Source organism: Mirounga angustirostris, unplaced genomic scaffold, assembly GCF_029215605.1.
Source record: "Mirounga angustirostris isolate CCGP_5_RB_7025 unplaced genomic scaffold, mMirAng1.0.hap1 SCAF_7, whole genome shotgun sequence".
Classification (NCBI taxonomy): Eukaryota; Metazoa; Chordata; class Mammalia; order Carnivora; family Phocidae; genus Mirounga; species Mirounga angustirostris.
Window position 1 is genome coordinate 129298181 of NW_026991715.1, and position 24441 is coordinate 129322621.

General features: G+C 44.7%; 1 protein-coding gene across 6 annotated transcripts in view; it reads right to left on the reverse strand.

Annotated features, from left to right (window-relative positions):
- The window catches only part of PDZD2 (PDZ domain containing 2), a 218794-nt gene that overhangs the window by 132942 nt on the left and 61411 nt on the right, over nucleotides 1–24441 (reverse strand). The gene's annotated exons all lie outside the window — the stretch shown is intronic.

Sequence of the window (24441 nt, forward strand, 5' to 3'; positions counted from 1 at the left end):
CAGCTCCTCCTCCTCTAGCCCCTCTTTTAATTAATGTCGTCCCAGGTCACCCAGCACACAAGTCACCACCCACTGGCCTCTTCCCTTCTTTGCACTTGTGGTGGGGTCCTGCCTGCTCTGCTCTGTACGTCTTTCGCTGTCCCCTCTCCTGGACTCGGTCATGTTTAGGGCCTTGAGTCCCAACAATTCTCTCTTCCTCCAATCTATCCTGCGCACAGAGACATCCACTGGCAAGTATGTAAGATCTGCTTGATAGTTTCTCATTGCTCTGATAATTTCTCATTGCTCAAAGGATAAAGCCTAAGCATCTTCACTCTTGATCCAGCCCCAATGCCTGCATCATGAAACACACTAACTACTGCTCCTTCTCCTCTGTGCTTTTCACATAGACCAGTGGTGTTCAAGGTGGGGAAGACTTCACCACGTGGGAAGGAGGAGCGCTTGCTGCTGGCACCCGAAGGGTAGAGGCCAGAGACAGTGCTAAGCACCTGACAATCCACAAGACAGCCCTCTGCAGCAAAGAACAGCTGATGTGGGTTCTTACAGCGCTGGATTACACTGTACTTATTACCACGACGGCTTCCCACTCTAGGGCTGTAAGCATAAATATTGTCAGGGTGTAGAAAGTTAGATGAGTGAGAGAAGCAGGTTAGGCAAGAGCAATGGGGGGTGTTGAGAACTGGAGCGGCCATCTCTTTCCTAAAGCATCCAGATTCAACATCCCAAAAACGCTGAGCTGAATCATTGCAGCTTCTACGAGGCTCTTGAGCAGAGGTGAGGATTGTTCGCCTCCCTGGAGCTTGCTCCATTGGAAGTGCTGGGTCAGCAATTACCGGAAAGTTCCCTCTTACTTCCGTCAGAGCCCAGCATACCCCTAAGTTCTAGTAAATAAATGGAAAAACAAGATAAAGTTCTCTTCATGTCAGATCCTTAAAACAGTTTCACTGCCCTTTTGAATCTTTTTTCTCAAGGGTTCCTTCTTCGTAGTCTTCTTAATTACCTTACCCTAGTTTTCCCACAAATACATTCTACGAAATACCAGTTTGAGAAGATGCCCTGTGGCAGAAGAGCTCCACAGTCAAATATGTTTGAGAAGTGTTCATACTAACTCTCCCTTTGACTGGTGCATCCAGATCTTATTTTATCAAACAGCTCCCACCCCTGCCTTTTTATAATAGAACTTATTAATAGGAAACAAGTATGTCGAGGACTTTTCAAACACTCTCACGCATTCTCCTTGGCCATCTGATTTGCCCTTCCTTCTGGATGGGGTGCTCTTTGTTTTAAACTTCCACGTGTGTGCAGTAAAGTGCCAGCACCCCTAACTCAGTCCCTATCTCTGAGGCTGGGATGGGTCTCCCCTCACTTTTCCCATCTTCGTAGCTTGTCTCCACATCTACACAAATGCTGACACATTAAAACTGCTCAGCTTTCTTTAGGAAAAGATAGAGGGAGGAAACGAGACTTATGCTATGGTCAGAGGTTGTCATTGAATAGGGGGTACACATCGGTGTGCCCCAAGGACCTGAGGTCTTGGACAATGATACATGATTCTTACAGCCACCTTTTCAGAATCAAGGTCCATTAATGAGGATTACGTCAGTCCATTCAAAAAGAAAAGTATGTCTCTTCTGAACACAGATGGAGAAAAGGACCAATCGCTGGGGACCAGGAAAGACTCACTTCAGAGAAGCAGGAAGTCTTTAGGATATACACTACCAGACTCACACCTGCCAGGCTCCCCCCAAGAGTGCTGGACCAGCCCAGGCCCTCACTTCAAGGCATTTGTACCTCCTTGGCCCCCAGCTGAGGACAGACTGCTTAGACCCACTAGCCACTGGTCTCAGCCACAAGAGCAATGCTCAGTCCCCACTTTCTGTCCTGGCTTGTTAGTCCAATCAATCCTTTGAATTGGGGTAGTAAATTTCATAGAAATGGAGACATTTTGGGTTTTGGAAACTAAATCCACCCCTGTCACAACTTGAACTCATTCCCAGGAATCCTGCCCCAACCTGAGGACCCCCATGGACCAGGCCGAGAGTGTTGATAACTCCCACTCAGCTGAGCATAGGGAACAAGCAATTTCCTTAGCCTATGTCACCTTGATGTCAGCTTGAGACTCCTCCCTAATGCCTCTCATGGGCCTGGGGTCTCCAAGAAATCAATTTTTATGAGCATCCCTGCAAGCATTTCCTCAAAGACTTCCACAAGATTAGCTACCCTGCAAGACCAGAATCAGACAAGTAATTAAGATGGGTTTCCTAGAAGCATGTGCTGGGCAGGCAAGACCCAGTTCATTCAAAAAGATTACCACCATTGCAATGCAACAAGTGCTGAAGGACAAGTGATGGATAAAGGCAGTCAGGGCTCCAGGATTTCCCCCAGGAGGTGTCACGATGGGCTGGGGTCATCAAGAGTGACCTTCACAGGAAGTGGGTCTTAAGGAAAGCCTTAAAGTTGGCTTCTTGGTCTTGGCATTTCCCACAGTTCCACACTTCTCCCCTTCATAGTTGAAAGGAGAGTGGGCTACGCATCCTGGACGCTGCACCGGGGGACAACTGCATTCTGGCCAGAGCCACCTGACTTGGCCCTGGCAAGGTGAGCAGAACGTGCCCAATGGCAGGCTTGTTAAACAGGCATTCTGGAGAGGACTGCTACCAGCCAGGTTTGGGATCAGGTCTGGATCCATGCCACTTGGAGTATAGGAACCGGATAAGCATGACAGAGGCCATAGTCATAATTCCATTAAAATGCCACCGAGGGAGGCAGGTGCACCCTAAACACACAGAGAGCGTAGAGGCACACGGAAGACTCAGATCAGCAGGCAGAGTCCTCGGCATTGTTCCCCTGCAGCAAGACAATAAGCTTAACTTTGACTCCTGCCAAGATGCTAAGGGGTCAAGGGAAGCCACGGATGCTACGCTGTTTTGGTCACCTGATCAGAGTGTCCGCACCGCACACTCCACCCCGCGTGATGGGGCTGCAGGTGTATGTCAGAAGGGCTGGCGAAGCACGTGTGAACTGGAAATATGTTTTTTCAAAGCAGTTTCTAGAACTAGCCAACTCTTTCCCCCACCCCCACCCCCTCATCTCCTGCAGCTCTTCTGTAAACTTAACAGGGGCAGTGGAGTTCCCTGGGGTGCTTTGAGTTTTAAAGGTTTATTGCACCCGGTCTGTAATTTTCAGATCTGAAGGTAATCCCTCTTAAAAAAAAAATGCTAAGCTTACCAAGTCTACATTATGATTGAAAATTATTAGAGTCTCTCTTACTCAAGTAGGAAAGGGTGGGTGAAGCCCTTGGAGGAAGAAATCCATCAAAAACCGCAGGATACTCAATGAAATGTTTGGGCTCAGGCATACTTTCAAGGTATTTCTCATCTTTACCAGAAAGAACCTTCTTTCGGAATCATGTATGGTTGTGTGGGGTAGAAATTTGACTTACAAAACCACAGTTTTCAGAAACAACGGTAAGGAAGCTGGGTCATATATGGAAATTTCTTTCCATGAGCCTCCAAACAATTAGTTATTTGTTTCCCCCCCTGTTTTTCCCACAAGAAGAATTTCTCTAAATAACTGGAGATTTCCCATGGGAATCAGGCAATGGTGACTTCCAGGTCTTAAACGTTATCTAAAACAGTTTAAAAAACAAAAGACCCAAGAATGTGCCTAACTGGCCTTGTAACAATGAAGACTCTGGCAGTAAGAACAGCCACCGAAGCACAAACTCCCAGTACCTCACAGGAGGGTGGGCCCGTGGGCAAAGCACCTTCGGTTTGTCCTCAACCAGGAAGAGTGAGGTCCTCCTAGCAGAGACCCATTAAAGTGTAATTTTTAAGATTCACGAGAAAAAGTTCACAAAAGGGTCTTCAGATTCTAATAAGCTAGACTATCAGATCCTCAAAGAAAATAAACTGGACTCAGGAACTTCAAGAATTACTTAGCTACAACCTTTTGTGACATAGTTAATATGCGGATTTCAGAGAGCTGGATGATCCACTGAGCGCCATGCAGATTGATAGAGGAGAGTATGTCTCAGGGTTTAAGTAACTTCCCTAAATCACAGATCGGGGAGAGCTGCCAACCAAACCAGGTCTGCCTGTTACTTCCTTAAATCCTCTGTTCTCTCCTTTTTGGCACCGTTTTCTTACTGTGTCCCACTTGTCACAGAGAATCTCTTAGGGGGACAGTATATTTTGTGAAAAGAGAGTGAGCTTCGGTTGGACCTCCACCGGTTAAGAGCATTCTCTGCTTACTCACTACATGAATAATCATCAGACACCTCTACGCCTTGCCTTCCTCACCTGAAAGAGTACAATGCATTTTCAGGGTTGTTGCTAAAATAGAGAGATGGTAATATTTGAGCTCATCTCAGCGCTGACCACAGAGTGGCATTCAAGAAATCATGGTTATAGTGACTCTTGTATGCAAGCTCCTCATTCCACCCCTATTTCTTCACATTTAAGTTTCCTCTCTGCTGTTTTGACTTATTTAGATCACTGACCAAATTATACATGGCTTGTCTTGGTTCCAAAAGTTCCTGGCTTAATTGAAAGTGACAAAGGGGAAAGTGGGAAGGGAAAGTGGCAAGCTCGGGGAAGGGCGGTGTTAAAAGATCCAGGAGCCTCTGCTGAGCGTCCCCCAAAGGGGCTGCCAGCCCCAATCAAGCCACTGGTTACTTGACAAGAGGAGCAAAGAGGGAACCACATGCTGCCCAGGGTTTTCCCTGAAAAGCCACACAAAACACCCACATGGAGTTCCACTGAAAAACATCTTGGCCATCTTTCTGGGTAACTGCTTCTGTCATCCACAAGATCGGGGCTTCCGCTCAGAAGGGCACAGCACTTTCCCTTCCAGAAGGGCCAAGAACTTCATTTATCTTATTTTCCAAATTATTTCCTGTCAGGATAGGCACGAGCCAGGTCCTTTTTTTTTTTAATTGATGAAATGGAAGAAAAAAGAAATATAATGACTATAGTTACTTTAAAAATTAGAGGAGAAGCCTGAACTACATGAGCTCTGCAACTTGAAAAGAAGCATTATCTCTGAGAGCCCCTGGCACGTCCAGGAGAGCCATGGGTGTCCTTTGCCCTTTCCATAGACTTTCTCAATATGCCTCCGGGGAGAATTCTGCAATACCCAGAATGATGTCCGCGAATGATTTCCAGATGATTCTTTCTCTGACTCAACTTCTCAATCCCAGGAACTCCGTGTACTCACCCTACCTGGTTCCATGATACCTGTAGAGGGTTGACACTTGCAACTGAATGTGCCAATAACCTTTTACCCAGCTCAGCACCTCTCCTTCCCCAAAGTGCTCCCTTCAGCTTCAAGGGCACTTCCACCCCTGAACTCTTGGGAAACCCTTTCAGAACGTCTCTTCTCTTTCCATACAGCCTCCAGTGGAGGGGGACCCTGTTTCTTATTTCCTTTCTAGCTCTTCTTGGCCACAGGTTTAACAACATTCTCTACCCAGCAGGTATTAAATGCCATAAACGTCCCAAATGCAAACTCCTGAGAGTGGCCACCAAGCCCTTCGGCTGGCAGATTCCGTCTTGCTCACCAGCTCCGCCAGTTTCCAGCACTTCTCAGAGCAGGCTGCTGTGTCCCCATTCTCACTCAAGTGGTAGTGATTGTCTTCATCAACCTTTTCCTCCCAGCCACATGCTTCCCAAGTTTGCAAATACTGCTACTCAGTTTATAAACCATTACACACAAGCTGTACTTATCATGGTGACAATGAGCACAAGGACCCTTGGGAAATAGTGACAGATTCCGATAGGAGGCTCACCCCTCTATCCTATTTCATACTCAAGGAAACAGCCCCATCCATCCTGGAGCTCCCTCCCTTCCTCAGACATCTGGATGCTATGTTTTATCTCAATCCAAATGAAACACTCCTGCCCAAGGACAGTGAGGCAACTTGCTTCTGCACTTGCAGCCCTTGGCAGATTACAAGGCCTTCAAAGAGTGGGAATCAGTGAACACCAAGGGATCCTTGAGGAAAACATCTGAACACATGCAGGAGGGCCACAGCCTTGCGAAAGGAACACTCAAATCAGGGCAAGCCCAGTCTAAAAATAGGTGCACCTGAATTAGGACATCAGAAGGTATCAGAAAGCACAGGAATGCCACACCTAGCTCCCGTGATTTGCTCGCTGGGCTGGGACAGCCGGTGCCCCCGGTTCGAAGCAACACAAAAATGGCACACGTGTCCTCACTCACCGATTGCTCAAAGGCCATCAGGAACCCAGCGGGAGTAGAACTCAGGCTCACACCTGGCCAAGGGCACACAAAAGGTACTCTCCCATTCAATACAACTGTAATTGGATTGGAGAAGCCAACACTCAGACATGGCCAACAGACTCTGAATGGCACCAGGAAGACATGTCTGCTCCTAGCAGGGCAAACGCAGCTGCCAACGTGGACATCAACACCCTATTCTAGAATGAACCAGTGAAGAAGGCTTTTTGTAAACACAGCATGCTGCATCTAGAAAATGTCCAGGGAGGAAAAAATGGAAAAAAAAATAAATGCCAGCATAAAAGCCCCCAAACTGTTGTTTGCCTTCCAAGAATTCAGCCTTTAGACTTTTATGAGCATTTGCAAGTAATAAGAACATATATGGGCCCCCTACCCTCTCTCCACAGCAGCCCCCACATATGTGTGTGGAGATGACTATAGCCCCTCCCAAGTCAGCGTCCAGTAAATTCTCTTAAAAACAAGAGGCTCCGAATAAAGGGTTTTTGAACAAAGCACTAGTCTGACGGCTCCAGGTAAAAAGGAAATTTTTCCCACTGACGGAGTGAAAAGAGGACTGTGCTCAGAGAGGGGCCAAGAGCTCATTAACCTGTCTGCATACTCTCGGTCCTTTCATCTATTTTTCAAAAACAGATCTGAGACTAATATTTGTCTCTAAGCAGGCTGAGTGTTGAAACAAAAAAATTTAAAAATCAATTAACACACAGTCATGCCAGAGCATACGCGTGCACATGCGCACACACACACACACACAGGCAGATGAGAACTCCCTTTCTCTTACGTTTTCAGCCTCTGGTCTTTGAAACTCTCTAGCCTGTGTACACGTCAAGTGACGTGCTCACAAGCCGTCAGAATGTTTGCAGTCAAACCCAGAAATACCTTTCTCTTCAGGAGAGAGCAGGGCTAGTTTGGAGAGCTTGCCGGCCTCTAGGCAGAAACATCTAGACCCTGACAAAGATGGTCCTTCTGCTAACGCCCAGGGGATGAGCACCGAGGCACACAGGAGGTGGGCTGCCTCTGCAGGACCACCGCCCAGCACAGGTCTGTGGCTGCTTGACGGGCTCACTGGGGAATAGGAACAAAATCTCGGGGAGGCCGCAAGGTTGAAACTGATCTAGAAAGTGCCAACTGTTGTGGGCCCAGGGTCATCATTTTCTTTGCCCGGGCTTGAGAGTGGCAATCTAAGAAAATCTGGGCATTTCCGGCGAAAGGTAATTTTCCTCCCTAGAGTGTAGGTGACAGGAGGGGAGGTGACATTGCTCTTCCCCATGCTCCCCTGCTCCCCTGCACAGTTCTGGAAACATCTCACATACCTTTTTTGAGAAAGTAAAGGTGTCCCGTGAAGCCGCCCTAGGGCTTTCAAAACAAACAGGAATTCATATCCCAAACTCGGCCTCTTTCCCAGTGACAACTAGGCACGTTTTCACCACCTAAGGCTTTCTCCGTGTGCTACATTTTGCTCAGCTCACCGTCTGTCTATGCTAATCCCCGCCAGGCTTGCTGTAAATGTTTCATGCTGCCCCCACCTCCCTTACCAGCACACGTCAGATGAGGGAGGCCGCTAGTCTGGATGCACGTTCGCTCCACCAGCTTTCCACGTCAGCTGTGTGTCAAGAGTGCCACTTACCCAAGGTAGCCTGGGTTTCAGCGGAGCTGCCAGCTGGAACCAGAACCACCTTTGTCACTGAATTATGGCCTCAGTTTCTTCATCTAAGAGAATGGGATGAGCAGTGATGCCAGATTTCACTGGGCGACCCCCACATTTCCCTCTGTCCTCCAAAACTTTCCAAGTTGTTCCGTGAGACACGCACCATCCACTTACAAAATTTTCCTTTTCAAAATGAGATCCCTGCATCCTATTCCTAAAACCTTTAGCATGAATCACTGGGATTGACGATGCAGATTTTTGCCATTAGTGATTTTAATTTGCGAAACTCCCAAGTTGTTTTTTTTTTTTTTAAGATTTTACTTATTTGAGAGAGAGAGAGAGAGAGAGAGAGCACGGGGTGGGGTGGGGTGGGGGTGCAGAGGGAGAGCGAGAGAATCCCAAGCAGACTCCCTGCTCAGCGCAGAGTCCGTCCGAAGCAGGGCCCCATCTCCTGACCCATGAGATCGTGACCTGAGCTGAAACCAAGAGTCGGACATCTAACCGACTGAGCCACCCAGGTGCCCCAAAAAACTCCCACGTTTTTAATGTTTTGGAGGTGCACAGGCATGTGCCACTTGAACAGAGAATTTTCTTCGCTGTTCAGTTCTGGGATCACTGGCCTTGGGGAGCTCATGGAGGAACCGTGTGGTTGGGTTGGTGCCACTGAAGAGTTGCGGATGTTGACGTTTGTGTCCCAGAGAGGCAAGGAGTGACATCTAGCTCCGGCTCTTTGCAAGTTGAGAGAATGCTGGGGGTGGGGACAGGGGAAGGACAATGACCCAATTAAAATGCAAATGATTCCTCTGCTTGTTGCTGCTAAATGAACTCTGAAGGAAAATTAATAGATACTGCAAGCCCCTGGCCAAATCAAGATTTCAAGATGACCAGAAAAATGCAAACCAACCTAAGATCTTTCATGATGACTTTATCTCTGATGCGTAAGCTCTCAACCCTTGTAACAGTGAATAAGGGTGCTAAAGAATAAGATTTGGTTTGTTTTCCCCAGTCTCCTTGAGTTACTTAAACTTCAGTCTTTGTATTCATTTGATAATGTAAACTACCCATGTAATTCCCAGCTGAGAAAGACAAAACCCACGTGGGCAGCAAAAGCAGAGCAGGGAGAATGGCCTCACACAGCTGGACTGTGGCTTCTTGAAAGGACAAGAAGATTAAAAAACCGTGTGCCAGATACTGAGCATTTAACTCTTAAGATCACTCTTGGGGTCTTAACATTTGTTATCTTTTCCAGTTTTACAGACCAGGTAGCAGTCAGGAATACGAATTATGTTCATCTGACCAAGCCCCATTGATAAGCAGACCATCAGCTAATTCTTGGGTCTGTGTTCCTTGCGCTTTCAAACTATTCTTCCAATCAACATCTTACCCTCAAGTCTATTATTTTCAGATTTTGGACTTCCACTTGATGCTTGTCTCAACAGCGGTTGAAAACCCGAAGACTGAAAGGACACAATGTGGCTCTTATAAAGAAGAAGGATGCTAACTCATTTGTCACTTGTTACTTTTGTTATCACTGTGCTCAGGATGTGGGACTCAGCGGATGAAAGCCCTGATTTAAGAGAGGCACTTTGTGGGAGGAAAGGTTCTGCTCCTTCCCGAGCGCCCCACTGTGTGATTTTTCAACTAGGGCGCCGGAGTCTAGAGGAAAGGCTTCTGATATGGAAACATAACTTGGGAGAACATCATCATAGTAGACGGATGCCTCCACAGGGGTGACCAGTCTTCCACGTGGACCCTCAAGTTAGCCCCGTTGTTGGTCAGACCAACTACAGTCAGAGCCGTAGAGCAGGGTGAACTGGGCCCAGCACTCCGAGGAGCGTGGAAGTGTCCCTCTGTATCCATCAAGGTACTAGGTACTGGGGACAAACACTGCCCATCTGATCTCAGCGTGCTGCAGCCAAGGCTGAGGCTAGGACTGGCCTGAGTTCAGTGCGGCAGAAGCTGTATATTGGTTCATCAACCCCATTTAGTGGAAAACTGGAAATCCCTCATTTCTCACATTCCCTTGCAGCCAGAGTGCAGGCACAGGGAGCTAGTTTTCCTAGACCGGCCTACAGAAGAGGGCAGTGGTAACGCACTGAGACCGAGCCTTGGGGCGAGTGCTATGGAAGAGGGGCACAGTTCTGGCATTCTCTCCCTAAAGTCCTGGGCCTGGGGCAGTGTGGCCTTTTCTGCTAGAACAGTCCTGTCATGTGGTTTGGCTCTTTTCCTGGCTCTGCAACATCTGAGCCTGATGCTTGGTCCCTCCTAGAAATTCTACGAACCACCTAACTAGCATCTTTTAATGCATCCTTTTCTGCTTAAACTAGCTACAGGAATTTCTGTTGTTTGCAGCCAAAAGCCCTGCTGGGCTCAGCAAGGCAGAAAGCAGAGAAATGAGAGGAAGCTGGGAGGACAGTGGAAGCCAGCCGGCAGGAGATGCATGGTGCCCACATGAGCCAAATCGGGGCTTTTCTTTCTTTCTTTTTTTTTTTAAGATTTTATTTATTTATTTGACAGAGAGACTGTGAGAGAGGAAACACAAGCAGGGGGAGTGGGAGAGGGAGAAGCAGGCTTCCCACCGAGCGGGGAGCCTGATGAGGGGCTCGATCCCAGGACCCTGGGATCATGACCTGAGTCGAAGTCAGATGTTTAACGACTGAGCCACCCAGGCGCCCCCAAATCGGGGCTTTTCGACCCAGTGCTGTGTGCCCAGTGAGGCCACATGGGTTCATCCACAGAGCACAGGCTTTCGTGTTGGCTGGACACAGGCTGAAATCTCCACCCAACTGCCCAATCTCTGGATCTGCTGGGCCAGTTTCTTATACTCTCTGAGCCTGAGTTTACTCATCTACAAAATGGGAACAGTGCTATTTACTTAATAGGGTTGTGGAGAGAATAAAACTAGGTAATATGTGTAAACAGCCTGATACAGTGCCTAGTGACCAGCAGGTGTTTCAGAAATAATAGTTATCCCCTCCCCAATCTTCACTAACTGATTTGGCTTACATGTTAATATAGAGAAATATACCATATGTGTTAAAAATATAAGATTACATTTTCCCCTTAAAATTATCCTCACAAAAAAAGAGGAAGGTATCTTATATTTGTGCCTATACAATTATATTATGAATCGCTCAATTAATTTGGGTGGTAAAGTACTATTTGGAGAAGACACAATTGTCTCAGGTCAATTGATGCCAATTTAGGGGTCTATACAGGTCAGAACTGGTTTAAAATAAAGGGGGAAAATAAATTCGACAGTGAATTGAACAATTATTCCAGGGAGAAATGACCTCACAATTTAGGTGCTGGGTTTCTTTGTAGCAGAGTAGCATGGTGGCTTAAAAGCATGAACTCTGGTGCTCTATTGCTGTGTTTGAATCCTGGTTCTGCCTTTCGTGAGCTGTGTGACTTTGAGCAAGTTTCTTGACCTCTCTGGACATTAATTCCCACAGTAAAATGAGATAATGAAGGTATCTTTCCCACAAGGTTGTTTTGAGGGTAAAGAAGTTTAATACACATAAAGCACCTATGCTTTGGCACATAGCAAATGCACTCATAAATCAGGCTATTCTCAGGATGAAGGGGTGGGAGAACTGTGCTAGGTTATATGATTGGATTCTTGTGGTCCTGGATAAAAGGTCCAGTGACAGCACTATATGTGGATATAAAAATTGCTGTCCCTCGAGACGCCTGGGTGGCTCAGTCAGTTAGGCGTATGCCTTCAGCTCAGGTCATGATCCCAGGGTCCTGGGATCTAGTCCCACATCGGGCTCCTTGCTCAGCTGGGAGCCTGCTTCTCCCTCTGCTTGCAGCTCCCTCTGCTTGTGTTCTGTCTCTCTCTCTCTCTCAAATAAATAAATAAAATCTTAAGAAAAAAATTGCTGTCCCTCAAATAGTGAAGATGGAAATGAAGGTAAATGTTCCACTCTGAAAAACGGACTATTGGACTTAAACTGTGGCTCTGAGTTTGAATAAATTTGCTTTATAAAGTATATGAGTGTGAGAAGGAATATTCAAAATTAATATATCATTAAAATTGTAAGTGGGATTTTAAATATATGTGAATTAAATTAATAAAGCAGATACTATAGACATGACTATTTCATGCATACTGCTACATTATTTCTATACTGAATATTATACTATTAGTGTACTAAAATACTATTTTATGTATATTTATGTTGGCCAAAAACCTTTTTGTAGATCTTCTTACTTATGTATGGGGCTTATATTCCATTATATATGGTAAAAGAAAATGGTCTTTTTCATCCGCATAGAAAATTCAAATGGATATCAAGAAGCATCTTAAACCATATGTCCCTGCTCTCTTAAATTAGTGCTCTCATGACCCCATTCCTGTTTTTTTTAGATTTCAAACAAGAATAAGCAGCATCAAACCAAAATAAAATAAAATGGAGGGAAATGTAAAATATCTTCATGTGTCTTAAATATATATAACCTCCGAAATGGTTAAAGATGTTACTCAACTGTATTTATCTGATATCTTCATTATGCCTTCATTTTCTTGGGGGTGGGGATAAAAAAAAATCCAATGAAAATAATAAGATTTTCTACATTCATGAAGCGTGGAATGTGATACAAAGAAAAGATTATATTTTATTTCACGGGGTCTTATCTCTACTTCACTAGAAATGGAGAGATGAATTTAACTAGATATTCCATGCCATGTAGTCTCAGTGGTTCCTTTGAAGGAGATACACGATAACTTTGAAAGGCTTGTCAAACATTTATGATGTTTATGATGTATGAAGGAGAATCCAAAGGTTAGGAAGGAGACCACTTAAAGTGCCAAGAGGGGATCATAACTCAACTGTCCAACAAAGACAACCGTCCATCCTAACAAAATAACCCCTTTATGTTGACCTTGTTCTCAATTCTGTGGGAATGTGATTATAAACTCATGCTCACGAAGCATTCTACCCAGAATTAGAGAGTTTGTACATTCTCAAAAATTTAGACAGAACATTAAATATAGTTCTTATTGGATATCAGACCATCCAAATGTGGAAAAATCCAAATCTTCTGTTCAAGATATTGTAAGCAGCCTCTTAATAGATTTCCCAAATCACTGCTAAAACCAAACCGATTAAGACATCAGTAAGATGAGGCATATTTCACTGGTGTGGAATCTCAGTTAAAATTATCTCAATTTCCTACTTAGCAACACACACACATGTACACACTCTTAAAAACCAGGAAGAATTACTAAAGGTAGCCCAACAATTGGAAAGAAAAAAAAAGAGCTGACATAAAAGAGTGGGGTGATGTGTAACTGGACTAAGACAATAGGTAACAACAGACAAACCTTTCCTACACTCCCCAAAACCTGGTGACAAAGATTACTCCTAGCAGATGGGCCATGTCCTCCAGGCTCTGACTGAGTTGTTCCAAGCCTTTCAAGTCATCTAAAATGCTATGAATTGGTGCTGCCAAAAATCAGCATCCTCAGAAGGCATGCAATTTTTGAATAAAGCTGCTCTTACTCTGGGAAGCTCTCAGCAGGGAGGTGTAACTCCCTGTCATCTTAAGACGACACATTTCTGACTAAGAAGAATATGCAGAGAGCCAGGATGAGGTTACATTTAATGGTGTTTAACTAGGGGTCTGCTGGGTTGGAAGATGCAAACATCTGTCAGTGGTAGACTGAACTCAACCCCAAAGGAGGAAAACACAGGCCAAAACACAGATGAAGATTCCATTACCTGGCTTAGAAGAAGAAGAGCAGCCACAGCATCCTTGGGGTTTAGGTGTAGAAGGGGGAAGTGATCAAACCACTTACGCTTAAGCTAGAACACCTGTGAGGTAGTAGACAGGTTTGCTTTGCATTCCTTCATCCATTGAAAAAGAAAGGGGAAAGGGGCGCTCACCAGACCTACTCCCGTAGGTACAGGCAGACTCCCTAGTATAGTTTCATAGGCTAATTTAAAAGACAACATTTAGCATGTACTGCTTCTTTTCTAGCCTCAGCTTTATTCAGGTAATTGTGCCCAGAATTCTTTATCTGGACTTCTCTAATAACATTATTCATCCTCTACTGCTTGAGTTAAAGTCTAAAAAGGAAGAAAAGTCTGTTATATTTTCTTGATGTCAGCCATGACTACCCTTGCCCACAGTCATCACTCAGTAAATATTTAACTGAATGATTGTTCAGTAAATAAGCTTTTCCTTGATTTTTAAGAGTTGTGGCTGTTTTCATCAAGTTAACCCTGACCAATCTGTCATTTGTAGAAAGATGTGGCATGGTCCTATGAATAATGAAGCTTGTAAGAAATGGCATAACTCAATGTTGAATAAATATCACATGCTAAAGATGTATTGATTATTTTGTTGCATTTTGCTGATTTGTTTTTATTTGTATTTTGCCTCGTTAAAACAGACACATTTAAACACTGCTTTAAAATATTAAAAAAATGGGGCACCTGGCTGGCTCAGTCGGTAGAGCCTACAACTGACTCTTAATTATTTGGTGATAAAAAGAAATGAAGCTCTGATATGTGCCAAAACATGGATGAATCTTGAAAACATTATACTAGGTAAATAAAAGGAGCCAGTCACAAAAGACCACATATTGTAGGATTCCATTTATGTGGAATGTCCAGAATCGGAGATTTATAAGAGACAGAAACTAGCTTAGTGGTGGCCAGGGGCTAAGAGATTGGAAGGAATGGGGGAGTGACTGCTAATTAGTACAGGGTTTCGTTCTGGGTTAATGAGAATGTTCTAAGATTAGAGAGCGATGATGTTTGCACAGCTCTGAATACACTAAAAACCATTTAATTGTACATTTTAAATAGGTAAATTGTATGTGTTTAAAGAAAAAAAAACTCCCAGGAGGACAGTGTGGGCATGTGGATTCCCTAACACTATCTGTCCTTGTGAAGGCACTGAAGGTTGATTGAGGGCAAGTACTAACTTCTCAGATTTTAAACAGGCAAAATCAAGAGGAACTCAAACTATCTAGGTTATGTAAAGTCACTTCCTCTGATAGCCGTTAACCCAAATGCATATTTCAGATGCTTGGCAAGTACAAAGTTCTTAGAAGATCAGCTTTTGCCTCCAACTCCCCATCCTCTTTTCTGAACTGGCAACACACCAGTGCTTGGGCAAAACTAGAAAAATTATCCAACTATTTTTTAAAAAATAAGAATAGTAAGTATCTGTCCAGGAATATTTATGAAGACAATTTTTAGTAGAAAATTAATAAGTAAAATAGTCAAAGCATTCCTGCTGGGTTTTTCCTTCTCCTCACCCCACATTCCACCATCAACCTTGGGGCCCAGCAAAAAAAAAAAAAAAAAAAAAAAGAGAACATTTAGTTTCCTTCTTCTAAGAAGTAGGGGTCAACACAAGTAAGTCTTTATATAGATAAAGAAACAAAAATTCAAGGAACTAAAACTAGCTGTTCCTCAAGGTCATAATTAAGAGAGAGCTTCAGCACTCCCAGAAGCTCCCATATTCCTCCACATTCTGTTGCTCAAGAAATAAACAAGTAGCATCTTACATGTGAAACTACCTAATTGTGGTCTCTGGTTCCATTCTGTTTTGGCAGGGTCTTGCTTCCTCAGGCCAAAGAAGACAGATGCTCAACAACAGGAACAAATGGAGAGTGATAAAGCCTGGCCAGACCCTGCAGGAGCCTGTGTCCATCCCTCCCTACCCTGCCTTGCTTTTCTCAAAAAAGCAGACCCTCCGCCGGCCTGGAGCTGACCTCCATCAAGGCCCTTCTGCTTGTCACCTTCAGCCAAGGGAGGAAGCCTGACTTTCATCAGCACTAACCAACCAGGGAGCCCTTTACAATTCTGTCTGTGTGTAGACGGCTTTCTATATAGGAAAAGTAAGAGTCAGCAAATGCATAAACCCATTCAGTCAAGACTGCATGTGTTCGTGAATAATTCCTGTCTAATGCAGTCACAGGACCATGGAAGGGGGGCTACACCAGTGCTATCCACACCTCCCTGAAATCCCAAACTGAGAGGAGCCTCCAGAGGAGGCAAATGTGAGGACACACAACCACCCATCCCATTCGCTCGCACTCTGCCAGTCTCCGACTCCTGGCCACCGTTGTTTTACTACATCATTTGCTATGGGTCATCATGTCATTGGCTTTATGTGCATTCTTTCATGTAAGCCCGGCAACAAATCTGAGTGGGAAGCACCGTTATTAGTCTCAATTTATATATAAAGCCACTCCGTGAAGCTAAGAAACTCCCCCAAGCCTAGGTGGCCGGTACGTGGTAGAGCCTCGATGAGATCCCAGGCCCTTGCAGCTGATCCAGTTAATCACAGGAGAGAGATGTGCCTCCTGACACTGGATGGTCAGCAGGAAGCTGATCTACCAGCAAAACGCGAGAAGTCTGCTGTCTTTCCACTAGAAGAGAGACTTGGTCTATCCCTAGGACTGACCCCAAAAGCCACCCTGGGTGAGCTGGTTGGTGATTCCCTTGGAGCCCAGAGAGGCTTGGCTGGGAGGGAGCTGGTTCAGCAAGGCTCCGCGTCCACACACTACGTATGCAGACATGCTTCCCACAGTGCCAAGCAAGCGACCTACACCAGCCGAACCAAATCTCTGGGGACTGTCGTGCCCACAGCTTATAGACCCCTGGGATGGAAAGTGGACACTCCGCTTGGAAGGAAACTGGGCAGGAGCACCTCCCAGGGAGGCCGTCTGTGCTAAGGCGGTGAAGCCCCGGGCGTGTTCTACCCACTCCATCACGTGTCCTTGGTCCCTGGCAACTGGCTGGAGGAGGCTCTGTTGCCACTGTTCCCTCTAGAGCTTCACTGCAAAGGGCTCATGGCCCTGAAGCCTTACTTTACACCTGCATGTCCACACTTCTATGTCGGTCATTATAGGCAATTCCCTGGTAAATGACAGAAGCGGCCCGGTCTATAGAGGCTAGCCAGGTCTGATGGAAAAGCAACAGACTCTGAAGCTGCTCAGTTCAGCGTCCCAGTGTGCTCTATACTTTGGGGGGTGTGATTGATTTCAGTTCTTCACTGAATAAAATGCCCGTAATATAGTCAGCCAGGGAGGAAACAAATGACCAAGAGTCCCGTCTCCACCCCCACCGCCTCCGCCAAGGGTGAAGACAAAAGATACACACGTGGAACAGAAGTCACTCAGAATGAGCCCTTGTATCATTTGAATGTTTCTTACCCATCTCTCCTGTACTTAATGAGATTGTGCTTTGTTGGTAGTTGGGGACTTTATGCACACTACTTATCCCCAGCCCCCGCAAAAGAAAACATTTTCACACCAATAGAAAGCACTCGATAATGCCAGGGGGAAGGTAAGGAGTCTTGAGGTCAGTCATAATTGGGATCTCAAGTGCAACTTCAACCAATGTTTCTTCTGAACATATGTTACTCCTGACTTATCCCTGAACATCAGACAACACAGAGTAGCAGTAACAGAGGGGTGTATAGCACTCCAAGGTCCGAGGCCACAGTGATCATAGTGAGTGGCTGAGGAAGTATCACCCAGGAGATGAGAAATAGCCCAAACCTCCCAGATTCTCCAAAGGCAGGATCACAGTTTTCATGCTGTGATAAGGGACACCCAGGCTTACTTTCCCAGAAATATTTCCTACATCAGCCTGATGTCATCCTGGGGCCCTAAATTCCAAGGTGTGAGTTAATCCATTGGTTTAGATATTATTTCAGAAAGTCTTTTAAAAGGTAAGTATGTTTTGGGGCGCCTGGGTGGCTCAGTCAGTTGAGCATCTGACTCTTGGTTTCAGCTCAGGTCATGGTTGTCTCAGGTTTGTGAGATCAAGCCCTGCATCTGGTTCCTCATGGAGTCTACTTGAGATTCTCTCCCTCTCCCTCTGCCCCTCCCCTCGCTTTCTTTCTCTCTCTCTTAAATAAATAAGTAAATAAAATCTTAAAAGAAATTTACAAAATAAAATAGGAGTATGTTTCTGCAGCAGGAAAACTATTTTAGCCTTGCATTTTTCACACAGAGGTAACGTATAGACCAATTTTAAAGAAAAAAAAAATCTTATCAGACCCCTACCATATATCCACAGACCTCATTTTGAATAATATTGACTTAAGAGTATAAAATCTTATTTTAGGGATGCCTGGGTGGCTCAGTCGGTTAAGTGGCTGCCTTCAGCTCAGGTCATGATCTCAGGGTCCTGGGATTCGAGTCCTGCATCGGGCTCCCTGCTCAGTGGGGAGCCTGCTTCTCCTTCTCCCTCTGCTTGTGCTCTCTCTCAAATAAATAAAATCTTTAAAAAAAAAAAACTAATTTTATTGCTATATCTTTCAATTGCAAATTATTACTGCAAAAGAGGAGTTTATTCTTAGTAAGTGGCAAAATACTTTTAAAAAGATTATTGTAATGAATAGTTTAAAAATTTTCATGCATCTAAAGATTTAGAAACCCTTGTTTGAGAATCATAGCTTTAACCTATTTGATGGCTTATATTGAATTAATATCCACTTCCTAGCACAGGGCTTGGCACATAGTAAGTGTTCAATAAACTTTTTTAGAGTGAATGCATTTTATGTGATTAGAGGCAGAAGCTGGATAAAGTCCAAAACATAAAACCCTGCCGGGGAGGGCAAGCCCAGGCAAGCACTGAACTATGACCCTGGGCAGTTGGATTTAAGAAAGAATCACAAGAGATCATCAAATAGGAGTTTGATGAGGCAAGTAAGTCACCTAGGACTTACCTGTGGGCTAACTCTGTCCATGGTTACCACCAGGAACCGAGCTGATGAGGACTAATAAACCTTCCTTGCCCCATGGATGCCACTTTATGCATACACACACTTTGCCTAGTGTTGTATAGTTTTTTTCCTACTTTTCTGTCACAGCACCTGGGAGGTGTGAAGGAGAGGGTCAGAGGCAAGCCCGGTCCCATGGAAAAGTGGCAGGATTTGAAGTCAGCCAATTCTGGATCTTACCATTTACTGGATCTATGTCCTTAGGCACGTTTCTTCAATTCTAACTTTCAGTTTCCTCATTAGTGAAAAAGAACGAACAGGTACACCACAGTGTTGTTGGAAGGAGAACACATCAGAATGTACTGAAAAGTCCCTGGTGCATCGTTGGTGGTCAGTAAAGCTAATTCCCTGACAGGGACCAGGGACAGGAGGACAGAGCCTATTATCCAGGGTCGCAAAGAAAGGAAAAATTCAGGATGTGAAAGAGGCCCAAGGCCAGGCATAAACACTACAGTCTTTGGCTAGGGCTAGTAGCAGAGTGGAAGTGAGGAGAAGAAGAGGTAGAGCTGTCTTCTCCAGGGAGATGTGTTTACTTGGTGGTTGAGTGAAAACAAAGATGAAGCAGATTTACCACATGTTCACGTCGGGTGCCGGGTGGAACTTAAAGTCATTCCATTGGCTCAGACAAATAAGATCTTCTTTCTGACAAATCCGAAAACCCCAACAGAAGACATGTCGGTGAGCTGAGGGTGACTTGGCAAAAGAAGAGAGAGAAATGGTAGATACAAAGCATTTGTGTCACCAATAAAGTGGCCCAACAGTGGGGTGATGAGGCAGTAAGCTGAGAGACCCTCCAGCATCTGAGAGAACCTTCAGTTTGCCTTCTGGGACAATTCCCTCATCCATCTTTAAAGATTCACTGAAGTGAGGTAACACCAGCTCTTCCCAAACTTAATTTCAGGGTATGGTAAAACCAGAATAAAATAAAATCAGGATACATTACAATGGTAACTATGTTATTGTAAGTATACATGCAGACAATAGTCTGGAAAAGCAAACAATAGTTGATACATATTGGATGGTAGAATTTTCCCTTTTAAAAATTATTTTTTAAATTGTTATTTTATTAGTACAATATGTACAAGCTGGGAGGGAAAAAAGATCAAGTCAGGAAACAGCCCAATCTCGTCCATACCAGGTACATAGTCTACCGAGGGAGAATTTGAACTGAGACCACCAATGAAATCACACATTCCATCATGCCCCCTTCTGACCCACTCAGCAGTAGGACAGGGAGCTACAGCCCACCAAATCCCGAGCTTAGGGGACTGAGAGGCTCAAGGCTATATTTCTTTTGGTCAAAATGCAAATTTTACCCACATGCAGCACCCTTACAATGCACTCTGCTGATCTCCAACTAGACTGGAGAATTTTTGGTCTATACAACTTCATGCTAAAAAATACTTAAATCAGTGTTTTCCAACTAGTGTGAAATTTTTAGTAGCTCTGCAGCACACAGACACACATATCCCTGCTGAGGAATTTGACAGCCTCCAGTATCAGAGAAGAACCTACACAACTCAACCTACGCCTTAAAACAGACTTCACACCTAACTGATCACTTTACAATTACTCTACTGGAAGGTCACCTCCAGCCATTAGAATTCATTAACCACATATTTTAGTTTTATACAAGCCACAGTCAATACTGGACTAGACAGTAATTTGGGCATAGGATGATCTCAAGGATGACTCTTGGAATATACAGTCTTTACCAATACGTGAGTCAGTTAAGGCCTACACTAATAACCCCAAAATGGGTGAGTCTCAAGATCCCTCCTGGTCAATGGATGCAAATTCAATAGTTAATTGGTCCCTACTTCCCTTCTAGAAAACCCTCCCTTGCCCTCTCCATTGCCTCCTCCCACCCCAATAACTTATGCATACCTCTGTTTCAATTCAATTCAATTCAATGCCACAGTGTTACATTTGTTTATGTCCCTGTCTCCCTGCCAGACTATGAGTTCCTTGCGAGAAGAAACTAGGTCTTCATTACCAGTGTGCACCCCAACTCAAGCACAGGACCTGGCACACAGCAGATACTGCATCTGTCCTATTTTCCTTGGGGCATCCTGGTTTAAACTGGTTATCCCCGTGTAGTTATGAGTGCCCCCTTGCACTCACAGAAGTGCACCAGTTTGTATGACAAATCCTGTCACCACCCTATCAAGAGACAGTAGATGAATGTTGGCTGTTGGTTTTTATGGGGTTTGTTTGTTCATTTTTGTTTGTTTGTTTTTAAAGTTTTTTCCCCATTATCTGCTGCAGTTACTGTAGGTGGATTGCCTGGTAGGTTGGTGGTTGGGCAGATGCGTAGACTGAGTGAGAAGCAGGTTATCCAGAAGTTAGTTTAAGAATTAGAAAGCACGCTGGGTAGCTTTGATTTGTCAGAGCAGATTTCCCTTCTAATTATCCAGTCTATCCTTTGATAACAGTAAAAGGACTTTGCTTTCTCTGAGCACCCTGGCACGGTGTGGATGCTGGGTGAGTCTGGTAACAGCTAGCTGGGGGCAGTGGGAAAATCCACACTGATATGAAATCCACAACAGAACTACTGAGAATCAGTGATATTGACAAGTAAGTGTTCCTGTTCCAACCCAGATGTCACTGCTCCAAGGCTCAAAAACTGCCTAGGAAACCACTCCCTCTCTCAAAGGTGCCCCTTCGAAATGGAAAAATCCCTGAACTTTTCTTATCATCCTCAAGGATGGAGGAGTAGCAGGAACCAGAGAAGGTGAGGATGGAGCTAGAGCCAATTAACAGACTTGGCGTTTAAAGTTCTGGTTTATATGGTAGCAAGGGGCATGTTAATACGGTTGCCAGAAGCATTGATAAAATCAGGATTAGCCAAGTGTATGCCATTTGTCCTGGGGTCTTACAGCGCACTAAGGATAGGAAACTAGAACCACAAGTCTCCATGCGTCCTTTCCCACTTGTAATCATCACAGACAGGGCCGCGTAAAGGGGGCCGGAGGGGAGGGGAGTGCTTCACCTGTCTGGCCCATTTCCTCTGGTTCCAGAGAAACTCCTCCTTGGATTTAAGGGCCCAGAGGGATTTCCCAAATCCCGCTGCTCATTAAGCCTGTTTGATTTTAAAGAAGAAGATTAAATACACACCCCACAGCCAAGAGTCCAGATGTTCAGCAAGATTTCCCTTTGTGGTTGGCGTCCCCTGCTAAGTCGTACTTATAATTAACATCTAAAGCTGGGCTCGGAGGGGCTGTTAGAGGTGGGACCCAAGGCAGAGATGCCCTGGCCCTAGTCCCAGCTCTGCTGTTTCATTAGTCAATGATGTGACACGTCCTTTGGCTCCTCTGGGTCCCAGTTTCTTCATTCTTCCCTACTGGGAATAGGCTACCTACCAAAGAACCCCATCCTTTTCAAGTAGGCTGTGAAAGTCAAAAGGGATTAACTCAGAGTTCTTACAGAAAAAGCATGGAAGCCCTCCAGAACGGTACTACCCAATGATACCCACTCATCTCATGTGGCTATTTAAACTTACACTAGTTAAAATAAAAAATTCAATACTTTGGTCACACATTCCAAAGGTTCAATAGCCACCTGCGGCTAGTGGCTATCATACTAGCCACCAAAGACAGAGAACCCTGTCATCATCTGGAAAATTCTATTGGGTAGCACTGCTCTAGAGCCTCTTTTGAATTTCTCTCCAAAACCCAAACTAAACCAAAACAAAATATAGAAAAGAACGCTCCAGCCCTGTCACATGCTCAGGAAGGCAATGGTTCACGTGTATTTTAATGCCTACAAAGAGAGAAGCCCTTTATATTGACACAGTAGGGCCACAACTAGGCTCTTTTCCAAAGAAAGCAGCTGAGTTTTTCTTTCCAGCACATAAAACAGGCATGGGCCAGTGGGGGACTTTTCTCCCACGGCTCCCCTGCCTCTTATACTCAGATCACTCTTTCAGACCTAATCTATTATTTACACGGTCCTACTTTTAAGAAAATGCATTTTGAAACATTCTCTCAACAGGAGTGTTAGGTTTGTGCAAGTCCAGGGATCAAAGAGACCCAGTCACTTCGTTCCCACCAGACAGGACTTTCCTTACAGCATCCCAAAATGGCCAATTCCAGCTATTTAATAAAATCAAAGGATTTTATTAATCCTGCCCAGGGCCAAGTGTTAAAAGCATTCCTAAAGAAAATGGCCTGAAACAGAAGCTCCTCCCCTCCAATCTGTTCTTCATTGGCCAAGGATTTATTGGCTCTTGCAGTAAATTAATCAATTGCCCAAGGAAAGTAAAACCACGGCTCCAATGTAAATACTTGTTGGTAACAATCTTTCAGTGTGACACTTCGGATTTCAAGTGGCTGGGTGGCCATCCCAATGCCTCATTAAATGGCAACTTTATAGCATTAAGAGGAAAAGGCTCTGGGATTTTCTGTACAAATGTATAAATCAATCTTTTCAAAGACAAACAATAGAACAATTCACAGAATGTGTGTGATTGGGGGACATGGGGAGGAGGCACTAAGAAGCAGAGAGAGGTTGGTCTATAGAGTTTTTCCCAGCTCTATGCATTAGAGTTTCTTGACTCTGGACATCTCTGCTCTGCCCAATATTTGTTAATCCATCATCTAGAGGGACTGCTCTCCCAAATGGTGGGGTCCTAGGTCCTGTGTCCCATAAAGATTTCCATGTAGCAGGCAATTCAAATCAGTTAAGCTATTGACTTCTCCCCGTAAATGATTTAGTGTTAAGAAAAGCTTTGTCATCAACAGTTGGTTACTGACTACACTGTGTGCCAACTGCTATAGAAATACTTGGAGAAACACTCGCCCCTCGCCCTCCAAAATAACTTAACATGCCTTGAAGAGGATAAACCAGCAAGTTAACAGTTAAACCCACAAGGAGACCACTACCTCAAAAACCCTAGTATTTGGGTCTTGAGCAACCCTACCTTATTCTCTTGTTTAGGAAAACTTCCGTGGGCATTGGCCGCTCCTTCCAAATCCCAGTGCTCTAAATGGGCCGACACAGCTGTACCAAGCCACCTTGGAAAACAGACTTGTTTCCCTCTGATGTGCCCCCAAACAGCAGCCTGTGTTTGAGGTTAACCCCACTCTCACTGCCCTTAGCTAAGCAGCCTTTCAGAGCTATGTGTGGCCCCCAGTAGGTCAATATATTTTGTTTTTCCTTTAGAAAAAGCTTTAAAAAAACATATAAAGCCGACGGCTGAAACCGAAGAGAAGCAAGAGTTCTCAGAGTGTGCGTGCACGTGTGCGACCCTCTGCATATGTGCCGGTGGTAATCTCGACCTCGTCCTCCTAATGGACAGTTCTCTGTGTAGCTATACTCAATTCTGACAGACTTCTATGGAAAAGTCAGTCCCATTGTTCCACAAGAACAATGGGTAACTGAGGATAAGCACAGCGAGACAAGGGAAGCAGACTCACGGATCTCAGGGATGGTGGAGGCTCAGAGCTTTTCTGCTCTGAGCCTTTTCTGCTGTTAAAACAGTTCCTATTGGGAGGGGAGGGGGGAAAGAAAAAAAGGAGAGAGGGAAATAAGCCATAGGTGACTCTTTAGGACAGAGAACAAACTGAGGGTTGATGGAAGGAGGTGGGTTGGGGATGAGCTAGATGGGTGAAGGGTATTAGAGAGGGCACTTGTGAGGAGCAGTGGGTGTTGTATGTAAGTGATGAATCACTGAATTCTACTCCAGAAACCCATATTGCACTGCATGTTAACTAACAAAATTTAAATAAAAAATAATAAACCCCCAAAAGCCAAAAAACAAAACCAACCACCACCAGCAC